The 13,512-nt window shown below is 37.3% G+C and overlaps 1 pseudogene; it reads left to right on the top strand.

The window, feature by feature from the left end:
• Positions 1–2,174: 2,174 nt before the first annotated feature.
• LOC132019495 (voltage-dependent anion-selective channel protein 2-like) lies at positions 2,175–2,815 on the top strand (annotated as a pseudogene).
• Positions 2,816–13,512: the final 10,697 nt, after the last annotated feature.

Below are 13,512 nucleotides of genomic sequence, written 5' to 3'. Positions count from 1 at the left end.
CACAAGTAGGCAGAAAGGCAGGCAGAGAGAGAGAATGGAAGAGAAGCAGGCTCCCTCCTAAGCAGAGAGCCCAATTCAGGGCTCAATCCCAGGGCCCTGGGATCATGACCTGAGCCAAAGGAAGAGGCTTTAACCCACTGAGCCACCCAAGCACCCCTAAAATATATTTTCAAATAGCAAGAAGAAAAACTCAATAGAAAAAGAAACAATGTAAATGTAATCAGTAGTCATTTTTATTTTTATTTTTTTAAAGATTGTATTTATTTATTTATTTGTCAGAGGAAGAGAGGGCACAAGCAGGAGGAGCAGCAAGCAGAGGAAGAAGCAGGCTCCCCACTGAACAAGGAGCCCCATGTGGGACTCAATTACAGGACTCTGGGATCATGACCTGAGCTGAAGGCAGATGCTTAATGGACTAAGACACCCAGGTGTTCCCATAACATAAATTAAATGGCCATTCTGAGGTCAAACATAGCAACCCTATGATACAGGTAAAAGGTTTTAATTCACTTACTCCTGTATACTGAACGTTTATGCACCTCAAGAAAACCTCATTGAAATCTAATTTCCAACGTGATGGTATTTGAATACAGGACATCAGGAGGTGACTAAGTCATGAGGCTAGAGCCCTCATTAATGGGATTTGTGTCCTTATGAGAGTCTCCAGAGAGCTCCCTCTGTAAGGAGACAGGTATCTATGAGCTAGGAAATGGCCCTCACCAGACATTCTTTCTTTCAGGGCTTTGATCTCAGACTTCAGCCTCTACAACTGTGAGAAATAAATTTATGTTGCTTATAAGCCACCTAGTCTATGGTATTCCATTATAATAGTTTGAACAAAGTTACCTACTTAAATAAAGTAGATTTTCAAATTGGCTAATGACACAAAACCCAATTATTCTCTATACAGGAAATATACCCAAAATGTAAATGTCTGGAACGCTAAAAAGAAAATGTGGCAAATATGTACTAGGCAAAGGAAAACAAAATGAATACAGAAAAGACCATCTTGATATCAGACAGAATTGAATTTAGGCAAAAGTATAAAAGAAAACTTCAATGTTGTAATGTTGAAAGTTGCAGCTCACAATAAATATTTGACAGTTATAATTATGTCTGCACCAAAAAATAGAAAATAATCTATATAAAACATAAAGAAATTGCAAGGAGAAACTGATTAAAAATAATAATAAGATACATCACTCTCAAATGATGTCAGTGAAAAAATAATGATTAGAAGATTTAAAGAACATAATAAAATACCAATAAGATAGATTACATATAAATATGAACATATTTATATTTTAAATATATAAAAATATATAAATACATTTATATACATAAGTAAATCACTCTGATGGGAGAGAATATGCCTTCTTCCCAAATATATATGGATCATTCATAAGAAAATTGATCATATATAGGATCATGAACAAAAGCACTGTAAATTTGATAGATTAGAGATATTAGGAAAATATTTTTATTAGAATCCAAGCCAAACACAAAATTCATTCATTAAAAATTTTTGAAATAAAAATGATATCCACTTTGAAAACATCAAATAAAATTAAACTTTTTTATCAAACTTTTTGTTTTTTTTAAGATTTTACTTATTTATGTGACACACAGAGAGACAATGAGATCAGGAACACAAGTGGGGGTCGGGGTGGGAGAGAGAGAAGCAGGCTTCCCGTTGAACAGAGAGCCTGATGCGGGGCTTGATCCCAGGACTCTGGGATCATGACCTGAGCCAAAGGAAGATGCTTAACGACTGACCCACCCAGGCACCTTATCAAACTTTTGAGTGCTTTCACTTTGCGAGCAAAGTAAGCGAATTTACAAAAAAACAGTGATCATGAAAATAGTACATAACAGAATATATGGGATACCCAGGGCAACCCTTAAGAAAATAAATATAAGAAAAAAGAAGGGAATTAAAATGGTACACAAGTTATATCTAATAAGAACAAAAAGGCAGTGATGATGAAACAAGACATTTTCCTTCATCCTCCAGCTGTGGAAGCTGCAGCCGACGCTGAGTCCCTGAGCTCCTGAGCGAGTTGAGGGGACTCAGCATCAAGCAGAGTAGCAGCCTCCCCTCTCAGGAAACCACTGGGTTTCCCCTGGCCTTATCTTCCCATGGCCACCTGTGGACAGAGCCATGCGTGGCCAATATGTTTCCACCATATGCTGACCTTGGAAAGACACCAGGGATATTTCCAGCAGAGATTTTATTTCGGGTTGGTGAAACTGGGTGTGAAAACAAAGTCATGCAGTGGTGTGGGATTCTCAATATCTGGTTCATCTCATACAGACACTGGTAAAGTTCGTGGAAGAGCAGGGACCAAATATAAATGGTATGGGTCTTGTCGGAATTCCACAGAAAATGGAACACAGATAACTCTATGGGAACATAGTTTGCAATTGAAAACCAGATATATCAAGGTTTAAAGCTCATATTTAATATCCTTTTTGCCAACACAGGCAAGTGGTAAAATCAGGCCTTACGAAAGGGAGTTGATAAACCTTGGTTGTGATATTGACCTTGACTTTGTTTGGTTAGCTATGGTTGGTTATGAGGGCTGGCTTGCTGGGGACCAGAAGATCTCTTGACAGTGCCAAGTCAAAGCTGACAAGAATTAACTCTGTGATGGGTTTCAGGACAGGGGACTTCCAGCTATACACTAATGTCAACAATGGGTCAGAATTTGGAGGATCAATTTAGCAGAATGTATGTGAAGATACTGACACTTCAGGAAACCTTGCTTGGACATCAGGTGCCAACTACACTCACTTCCACGTTACAGCCAAGTAATGAAATAGACCTTTATGAATGCTGTGCAATTGTATGCGTGTTTTCTTTTATGTCCCTATTAGCGTTGCAGCAAGATATAAAATAAACATTCAAAAGTTAATTGGTTTCACATACACAAATAATAAATAGTTAGACAATATAATGGAAGAGAAATTCTCATTTACAATGATGAAGATATAAAGATGAGATACTTAGGACTAATCGGTAAGATAAAATCTATCAAAACTTATATGCAGAAGACTCTTAAATGATCCCGAACAACACAAAAGTAGACTTGGGCAAATGGACACACATCTCTTGTTGGTTAGCATGACTTGGCGAATCAAGATGTCATTTCTTTCTAGGTAAATGTATGGACAATATGAAAAGAGCTTTTGTGGAGCTAGCCAAATGAATACTAAAGTCTCTATGAAAAAAATGTAGGGGCGCCTGGGTGGCTCAGTGGGTTAAGCCACTGCCTTCGGCTCAGGTCATGATCTCAGGGTCCTGGGATTGAGTCCCACATCGGGCTCTCTGCTCAGCAGGGGGCCTGCTTCCCTTCCTCTCTCTGTGATCTCTTCCCTTCCTCTCTCCTACTGTGATCTCTCTCTGTCAAATAAATAAATAAAATCTTAAAAAAAAAATGTAAATGTGGACAAAGAAAACCTAAGGAAACACAGGAAAAGGAGAGCTGTAACGAAGTAACCCCAAGAGAGGAACAGAATATATTATAAACTCAATATAATTAAAACACGTATACCTGGCACATGGCTAGATTTGTCTATATCTCACCAACCCATAAATGTGTATAACTTTTGAACCAAAAATTCCACTTCTAAGGTGCTACTCCAAAATATGCATTTAACCATACAAAATATGCATACATATCCAATATTTTCCATTGTGGTGTTATTTATAACTGCAAAATAATTGGAAACTATTGATGTGTTCAAACATAGGAAATTGATTGAACAAACTTTGACTTACATACATGGTGGTGTATCATGCAGTTTTAGAAAAGAATGAGAAAGATCTCCATGAAGTGTTGGAAAGTTATACTGAGGATATATGTTAAGAAAAAAAAAAGGCAAAGTACTTATTTTTGCAGAAAAGAATAGAGAAAACCAGAAAGCAGTAAAATTGGTAAACAGAGTAAGAGGAGGCAGAGGAGCAGGGGGGAGTAGGAGGGAGACATACAGAATGGAAGAAAGAAGAGAGCATGACATTTTTCTGAATATAATTTTTGAACAGTTTTGACTTTTAGAAGCACTAATGTTATCTACATAGTCAAACAAATTAAAACAAGATGGGAATTTAAAAAAAGAAAAATCTAAATCTAAATGCCAATATACAAATAAAACTTACTGAGTTTCACATCAATAACAACCACACTGAAAGGTAGGGGTTGGGGGGGAGCACTACTAAACCAAATAATTTTTTAACATGAAACTTTGACTACATATTCTTAGTGTGTGGCGGAGAAGGAAGGCACACAAACAGATCTTGAATTCTTTTTGATAGATTAGGGATCTTTTTTTTTGTGGTATGGATATAGCAATTCTAGAAATGTGTTGAACAAATCACAGAGTTGAACAAATACATAATTGTGTTACTATTGTTGGGATCCAGAGTTTTTACTGTGGGAGGAAGATAAAAATGTGCAGTGGTGAAAGGTTAAAGATTGTGAGGTTGAATTAGCACTGGGATTGTGATGTGGTAAGAACCCTGAGCCTCATATTTTGAGAAATTTTGCCTTGTTGAGGATATGTTTTAGCATAAACATATGATATTTTTAATATTCTTACATTTATATAACTTAATATACTTAAGTGATAAACTTGAAATATATTTGTTTAAACTTAGTTTGCCAATACTCCAGCTCTCCCTCAGTCCTCAGCCAGAGTGACAAAGACTTGTCATAATAGTTACTCTGGGTCTGTCCCAGGCAGACTGGGACATGTGTTCATCCTACACACACACACACACACACACACTTATCAGGCTGCCCTGATCACTTGTGATTTTTACTCTTCCTTTACCAGATTTCATCGTATAAGTCCTTGGAGAGTAGGGAAATGGTTCAGTCACCTGCCCTTGAAAAGTAGCCCTTTTCATTCAGGACCAGCAAATCAGAGGAGGCTTACCTTACCTCGGAACAGGTATCTTTGGACTGGTTAAAATCGAATGCCCATCACGAACTGATCAAAGAGAGTCCATTTGCTCATTTGTAAAATACGGGGAATAATAGCTTGCTAGTTGCTGTAGAATTAAATAAGATAATCTATTATGAAGTACCTAGAGTGGTTCACTGCATCCAATAAGTAGTAGTATTATTTCATTGTTACTTTTGTTGTTACTGTTTATCTTTAGCGTTGTCCTCCAATGTTTAGCTTGAAAATATAATCTAATTTTCATGAATAACCCATTACAGATCAGTCATGTATGAATTTATTTAAACCTCTTTAGGAACTATAATTCCTGTTTCACTTTGTAAAGTAATGAGTTCCATAAACTTTATTTCCTGCTGTGTAACATGGCATTTTGTTTAAATTGTTTTAACTTAGCTCTTCCAAGCATCAGTGGATTCCTCACAGCTCTAAAAACCCAGTATTTTGTATATAAATTTGTTTTGATATAATTCACACTCTTGGAAGTTTTATAGGTGCCAATCATATAGCCCTTAATATTCATCATTATTCTGGGCCCAATGATTTTATTTGTACTGTTTTAAAATTTAAGTGGAATCCAGAACTCTGAAACCTAGTCTTAGCTTCATGAATGAGATGGAGGTGGAAGGTCATTCCAGGAAAGAACCTATTCTGTGACCTTGCCGTTTATGGTCTCCATTACCCTACCTCTCAGAATGGGGTTCTCAGGGTCTGGATGCTGTAGGTCACCAACTCAGATATATGACTGTAGAGAAGTTATCCCTAGCATGAATTCATCAGGTGCTATTACTGTACTATCAGATCCAATGGATCCTTTCTCTCAAATTGAAGGGAGATTTCCTAGAACATTTTTTTTTTAATATGTTTACCTTTTTGTTTTAGTCTTGGCATGGTTTCAGATAGATCATTGTTCCAAAGAGTAGAACAGCAGACTCCATAATAGGCAGTATCTGCGTGCATTTTAGGGATTAGGATAGTTCTGTCTCTTGACAAGAGACACAAAAGAAACATGCAGTTTATAGATTTGTATCTTTGTAGACAAAAGAACTGTAGATGAGCTACACAAAGTGTATGAAAACTAGAAAACAAGACAATGCAGTCTATTCGGTGCTATGCAAATCAGGAAAAAAAAATAGCGTATAGAAGAAACTGGTGTATTTCACCAGTATGCTCAAAATCCCTGGCAAGGGAAAGAATCAGAGGAGAGCATATGTATAATATATATTATTTTATCAAATATGTATGAACATATTATTTTATAAATTTTTAAGTACATCATTTAAAAATCAAACAGCTATCAAAGCTTTATAATTTAAAAATCATTTCCCTGTCCCATCCGTCCTCAGTACCAATTTCTGGTGCAAATCATGGTCAACTCTTAGATTTTCTTTTTCTAATGTTGGCTGAAATATTTCAAAACAACAGTTAAATACACCTAATTTTTTTTTTTAAGATTTTGTTTATTTATTAAAGAGAGAGTTTGAGTGGTGGGGGGTGGAGCAGAGGGAGAGGGAGAAGCTGACTCCCCAGAATCTGAGTCCCCAGGACTCCTTCAGGATCCTGGAATCATTCATGACCTGAGTCAGAGATAGGTGCTCAACCAACTCTGCCACCCAGGTACCCCTAAATACTCCTAATTTCTGTCTCAATCTTAGATAGGGTTTATTGCCTTTCCTTTGTAAAATGGGGATTTCACTTTCTCAAGATTCTCTAAACACACAAATTCTCACACAGCCGCATATTCTCTTACTCATGCACACTCATATCACACTTTTTTTTTTTTAAAGATTTTATTTATTTATTTGTCAGAGAGAGAGAGAGCAAGAGCGAGCACAGGCAGAGTGGCAGGCAGAGTCAGAGGGAGAAGCAGGCTCCCTGCAGAGCAAGGAGCCCGACGTGGGACTCGATCCCAGGACGCTGGGATCATGACCTGAGCCGAAGGCAGCTGCCCAACCAACTGAGCCACCCAAGCGCCCCTCATATCACACTCTTATTTCATCCTCTCAATATAGTTATGCCATAATTTTTATTGAAAAATACAGTTATTTAATTATTTATTGCTGAACCAAGCAATGTTGAATTTAATTTCCCTTTAGTCAGTTTGGGCTTACATTTTATTTTCTGCTCATTTTCTTTTCCTTGGGGTTGACAATCCAATCACTCCCTGGTTCCTCTCTTCTGCTCTCTCCCTCCCCTCTTTTGCTTCTCACTCCCACTCTCCACCTTCCTTTCCTTCTCTTCTCCCTCCCAACTTCTCCTGCTCCCCCTCTTTCCATTTTCCAGGAATTTAATATCCATATATATATATATATATATATACACACAAACTTTCTTTCAAATATCTTCTTAAAATATCTTCCCAAAATTTCAGCTATTAAACTCTAACCTGACCATTTTTTTTGTTTGTTTGTTTTGTTTTGTTTTGTTTTTTTATTTTTCTTGAAGAACTCCCTCTGGGTGCTCTTCCTCTTCATCTTCTTCCTCTCTAGTGGGGGCTGGTGCTCTCCAGACTGACTCTGCACCTGCTGTCCTCACATTCTCTTAACCATCTGGGGAATTCCTTCTCCCTTTCTCCTGTAATGAATTTTTTATTTCTTGGCTATCAGATCTTGCTTGTTCTTGATTTGTTTCCTCATTTCGTAGAAGCACTCCTTTCATAGCTTCCTAAGAAAGAACACTTGGAAGGTAAATGCGTGAGCACTTACACATCTAAGCTTGTTTTTAATCTGACCTTATACCTATTTCATAGTTTATCTACAGAGAAGTCTTGGTTGTAAATTACATTTCCTCTGTATTGTGAGAGCCTCACACTGTGCTCTTCTGTCTTCCAGTACTGATGTTGACAGCTGGGTTGCTTTTGAAACTTGGTGATAATATGCTTTGGAGTGGTTCCTTTATTTTTTTCAGCCATTATCTTGGGTCCATATTGAGCTCATTCATCGAGACTCATGTTCTTCCATTATGAGAATTTGACTTTATATATTTTTTCTTATTTATGTTGCAAGTTTCTTCTTCTGTTTTCTCTTTTCTCTCTGCTACTTCTGTTAGTAGATATTGGAGACTTACCATTTCTCCTATTTCCATAACTTCATCTTATTTTACTTTTTTATTTTCCGGAATATTTCCTTAGCTGCATGTTGAAGGTTTTATATCTGCTATTGTGTTTCTAATTTCTAAGAGTTTTTGTTTTCTTTAGTCTTCCTTTTCTACCTCATTTCCTTTTTATCTCCAGGAATTAGTGAGCTGAATATTGTCTCTCTAAAGATTAATTTTTTTAAGATTTTTTTTTCTGATCCTTGATTGCTTTCTTTTCCTCCAATTATGCTTTTTAATATTTGTGTCTTGATCTTTGTCTTTGACATGAAAGGTGTTTCTTCAGTGTGTCTTAGCTGCTAACTAATATTTGAAGAGTGAGTTTCCAAAAAGCTTACAGGGTCTGTGGGCCTAGGGGGGTGTATCTTCTTGCCTGGTGTGGGTTTAGGTACCTGGGAGCATTGAGGGGCCCCATCCTATTAGTATAGGTGCAGGTCTAAGTTCAGTTTCTTAGAAAGAAATCTAGATCTCCAAAACTCTAATCAAGAAACAGGTCTTTCAAACGAAATCTTGCCACTTGCGGTGGCGTGGATGGAACTAGAGGGTATTATGCTTAGCGAAATAAGTCAATCAGAGAAAGACAACTATCATATGACCTCCCTGATATGAGGAAGTTGAGAAGCAACGTGAGGGGCTTGGGGGGTAGGAAAAGAATAAATGAAACAAGATGGGATCGGGAGGGAGACAAACCATAAAAGACTCTTAATGTCACAAAACAAACTGAAGGTGGCAGGGGGGAGGGGGGTAGGAAGCGGGTGGTATCGTTATGGACATTGGGGAAGGTATGTGCTATGGTGAATACTGTGAAGTGTGTAAACCTGGCGATTCACAGACCTGTACCCCTGGGGCTAATAATACGTTATATGTTGATAAAAAATAAAAAAGAAAAAATTAAAAAAACAAACAAACAGGTCTTTCCTGATATAATGGGTTCAACATATGCCCAAAGTAATGTCCTATCAGAGACTTGTAAGCCTGGCTTTCAACAAGATAGGGAAGGAGACAGAATGTGGTCAGGAGTGGGCTCGCCATTCCACTAAAGACTGGAGCCAGTCCCCATTTTTCAGTTAAATACTCCATTGGGTCTGGTGGTCAAATGTCCAAACTGTTTCTGGATCACTTCAAGGAGTGAGTTTCCAGCCTCTGTTAGAAAGAGGAGGGCCATCTCCACTCCGTGCTGGGTTGGGGATGGGATCTGAAATAATACAGGATACCCAGTTAAATCTGACTTCAAGACAAATGGTGCCTTTTCCTATATAAATTATGAATTGATTGTTTACCTGAAATTCAAATTTAACTGAAGATACACATTTTTCCTTGTTAAAACTTGTGACCTTAATCTGGAATGACTATAGACTTTCAATTAGTATCGTTGATTTTAGGCCAGCCTGCACTTCTCCTTTCCAAGGTGTCTGGCTGGAATGACTAATTTTTGGCTTCCTGAGGTTCTGTGGTAAAAGTAAGATTGCTGTTGGCTTATTCTTGCCCTGCCCCCAGCATCAGTTTCAGCGCTCTTTATATATTAACTGAGCTAACATTATCTAGCTTGTTTCCAGATTCTAAAATGGTTTGTTTACTCTCATTTTATCTATAATTGAGGGTTTATATTAAAACAAACAAATAAAAACCTACACCTACAAAAACTCTTTTTACTTCCATTTTGGTGGAATTTCATAGTTTTTTAAAATTCACTATGTTTAATCAGTATTCTTCAATAATATTGCTAAATGTGTGAATAATAAGTGGCAATAAGATCATTTCATGGCTGTCTGGATAAACGTAGAAGATTAACCACCACATTTATCTTCTTTTTCTCTGCAAGTCCCAGGAAATGATGGGAGAAGAATTTGAAAACCTAACAGTTGTGAGAAAACACTTTTCAAGTCCTTTTTGGGAACAGGACATCTGAATGAACTGTCTAGAATGGAGGAAAGTGCAGCTGAGTGCCTGGACATGGGATGACTATTAAGAAGCAGCAGGTTTTCCCCACTCCATCCTAAGACTGCTCATCTTTGGAAAACACCAGGTGCCACAGCAGTTGGGATTGATAGGCCCAGGGGACAACAGTAGTTTATTAGTTTAAAGTCCATACGTGGAAAACCCCTCAGACACCTTCCCATGTGCTGGGCATCAGATATCTCTCCCTCCCCCACACCCCCCCTGTGAGGCAGGACTGATTGGGCTCCAAAAAAAATTAGGAATGGAAAGGATCCATTATGTCTGTCAACACAGAATGTTGCATGGGTGCTCTGTGAGATCGACAGCAGGGAGATTAATTGAAAAATAGAGAGAGGAATTCAGTGTCCTCCCCTCATCTTGCTTCAGAATTCTCCCAGGCATATATCTTAACTTCTTCCCTCATACAAGATATCCTGCTGACAGAAGAGCTCAAAACAAAGATTTCCCTCCATATACTGATTTTGAAGGATCCTTGAATGAAGAGGACAACTCATGACCTCCTTGTCCTTAAGCACTACCCAGTACCAACACATATCTACATAGAAATATCAGCCAGCTTTTTATGGTTTTGCTCTTTAATATGAACAGACTTTAATATGAACAAACCTGGATTACCAGACTTCAGACTTTTGAAGAATGCCTCACATATGAAGGAAAAAACAAAAAAGGAAAAAGGAATTCAGAGAAAAGAGAAATAATACACAGAGCACCAAAAAAACTTCATAACAATTATGATTAATACTTCTTGAGAATAAATAGAAGGTTTTGAGACTCCCCCAAATAAGAAAGAACAGAGTGCTATAAAATGAATGAAACAATCAAACAAGAAAGAGAAGTTGTAAATTAAACACAACTAATAATTAAAAGGTCAGAAGATAACATTTAGGAAATCTTCCAGAAAGTGAAACAAACTCAAAGAAAAGAAAGATAACAAAAGTAAGGGTAAATTAAAGATAAGTACGGACAACCCAATATCCAAGTAGGAATTTAAGAAAAATAGACCATAAGGGAGAAAATTACTCCCCCCCAAAAAATAATAAGAGAAAATTCTCAGAACTGACAGATGTTTATGAGTGTCCAGAGCAGTAAACCACACCTAAACACACACACACACACACACACACACACACGGACACGGACACAAAATATTATTCTCAAATTTCAGAATGATGAAGGCAAAAAAGAAAAGATTGATCACAGCACGAAATTGAATTCAGATTAGTTGTGGGTGTTTCCTCAGTAATCTGGGATTCTAGAAAGTTAGTAATTCTTAGGGAAGATTATTTTCAATCGGGAAATCTATCTCTAGCCTAAATATCTATTTGTGTTAGAGCACGATTCTCAAATATTAATATGTATGCAAATCACCTGGGATCTAGTTGAACTGAAGCTGGTTCTTCACTTGGTTGTAGGCAGGGACTGTGCATCTGTAATTCTAACAGATCTGGGTGATGCCAATGTTTCTGGTCAGTGACCCACACATTAAGCAGCTTTAAGGTTTTAAAAGATGGTAGAAAAATTAAGGGACTAAACCAGATAAGAATCCTGGGAATAGGTAAATAAACACAGAAACCTAGCAAATGGAAAATCCAACAGCATGAGTATCCACAAAGCCTAGGGCACAACCAGTTGAAATGACAACAGATGGGAGGAGATATATGGAGTTATTCACAGAAAAACCTGAAGAAATTGATATTTTCACAAATTTGGGAAGAAAATTATTTTTCAAGTAGGGGAAAATAACTAGAGGTTTTGGAAAAATAAAATAGTCTTAGATACATACAAAATAAACAAATTTTAAAAGACAAGGCAATTATTACTTCTAGGGGAAAAATGGTTGTACAAGAAATAAGATATGTTCAGAGAACAACGCTTGGTTCAATATTGAACTATGTTTGTAAAGTTATTATTTCCAGCACAGTTTGTGCTGGTTAGTGGAAGGTTGGTAGAACTTGCTGAATGTGTTGGTGGTAACTAGCATAAAAGGAGGTAAAGAGATTCTATCTAACATGAGTAAAAATGAAACAGCAGTATAAGATGCATCTGATGAGGTTATTTCCAATGGAGATATAGCAGTTGATAGATTTCAACAAAGGATATTTGTTGAAATATGGGGAATAATGAACAAAATAAGTAGCTAAATACTTGGAAAGAGGCTGTTTTGGGAGTTGGGGGTGAGGATAGAGATTATGAAGGAACAGGGCAATGGACCTCTGGTTTTTGCATAACCCTTTTAGTACTACTGAGTTTAAACTTTATATGTAAGTGTGTAAACCTGGTGATTCACAGACCTGTACCCCTGGGGATAAAAATATATGTTTATAAAAAAAAAATAAAATTAAATTAAAAAAATAAAAAAAAATAAAAAAAAATAAACTTTATATGTATGACTTTGAAAAAAAAAGTGCAGGTGTGCACATGTGTAGCTCTCTTGTGACTATTGAATAAATGGTAAAATCTTATTTTTTGTGTTCATCCTGCTGGATAGTGGCACTATGGCTAATTCAGCCATTTGTTACTCTTTGAAGGTGCCTGGAGGCTTGGGGAAGTAGATACTGGGAACTCAGGGCCTATTCATTGCCAAGTCTGATGAGTATGCGTCTTGCCTTTCATTCATCTCTACCAATAGATTCATCCCAGGCCCCTCAGGCCCCAGGCAAGATCAAATCAGAAATTACAACCTGGTCTTGCCTGTGTCCTTTATTCATTCTGACAAGCCACAGGAAAGGGTCACTTGGTCCTTTTTAACAGGCCAGTGGCTTGATCCAGGAGAGAGGATTTTCATTAATGAAGGGGGGAGAAGGGGACAGGGGTTGCTGTTTTGCAAATCCACGAGAGTAGGCAAAGGTATTTTTCTTCATGAATCATTTAGAAACCTACAAGCTAAATTTGGAGCAAGAGAGACTATCTGCATTTTGCCAATAACCTGACCCTCTTTTAGGGATGCTCTCAGATTTTCCAGCCAGAATCACTTCATGCCAAGCACTACAGAGTTGTTCTCCATTATACACACTGTATAATGAGGAAATGTAGTGAAATGGTTAATCCCATTACCCCATAACCTCCAAATAATCATTTAAACCTTCCACTGGGATTCACTTATTTTTCTCTAGGATTTCCTTTTCTAATTATGTTTTGATTGGGCTAATATTTGTTTGAACATCCCAACTTTATGTCTCCTTCATCACTTTTAGAGCTAATAACATGGGCCTGGGTGGAGTTCATAAATCTGTTGCAAGTGGGAAAGAAGGAAAACTAGTCTTGGCTTAATAATTTGTTACAGATAATTTATATAACCACACATGAATATTCATTCATGAGGTCTCCGTGTCCCTTTAATGGTGAGAATTCTAATTAAGAGCAGAGACTTTAACTGAAATAATAGTTCCAACATATAAGAATCCTCTGCATTAGCCACATGCCCAAAGGTTGGTTGTCCTTTGAATTCATCCATCCATCCATCCATCCATCCTTTTATTCGTCTGTTCCTTTACTGCT

Source organism: Mustela nigripes, chromosome 1, assembly GCF_022355385.1.
Source record: "Mustela nigripes isolate SB6536 chromosome 1, MUSNIG.SB6536, whole genome shotgun sequence".
NCBI lineage: Eukaryota > Metazoa > Chordata > Mammalia > Carnivora > Mustelidae > Mustela > Mustela nigripes.
The sequence above is the reverse complement of the archived record's forward strand: the minus strand, read 5'-3'. Positions and strand labels throughout refer to the sequence as shown.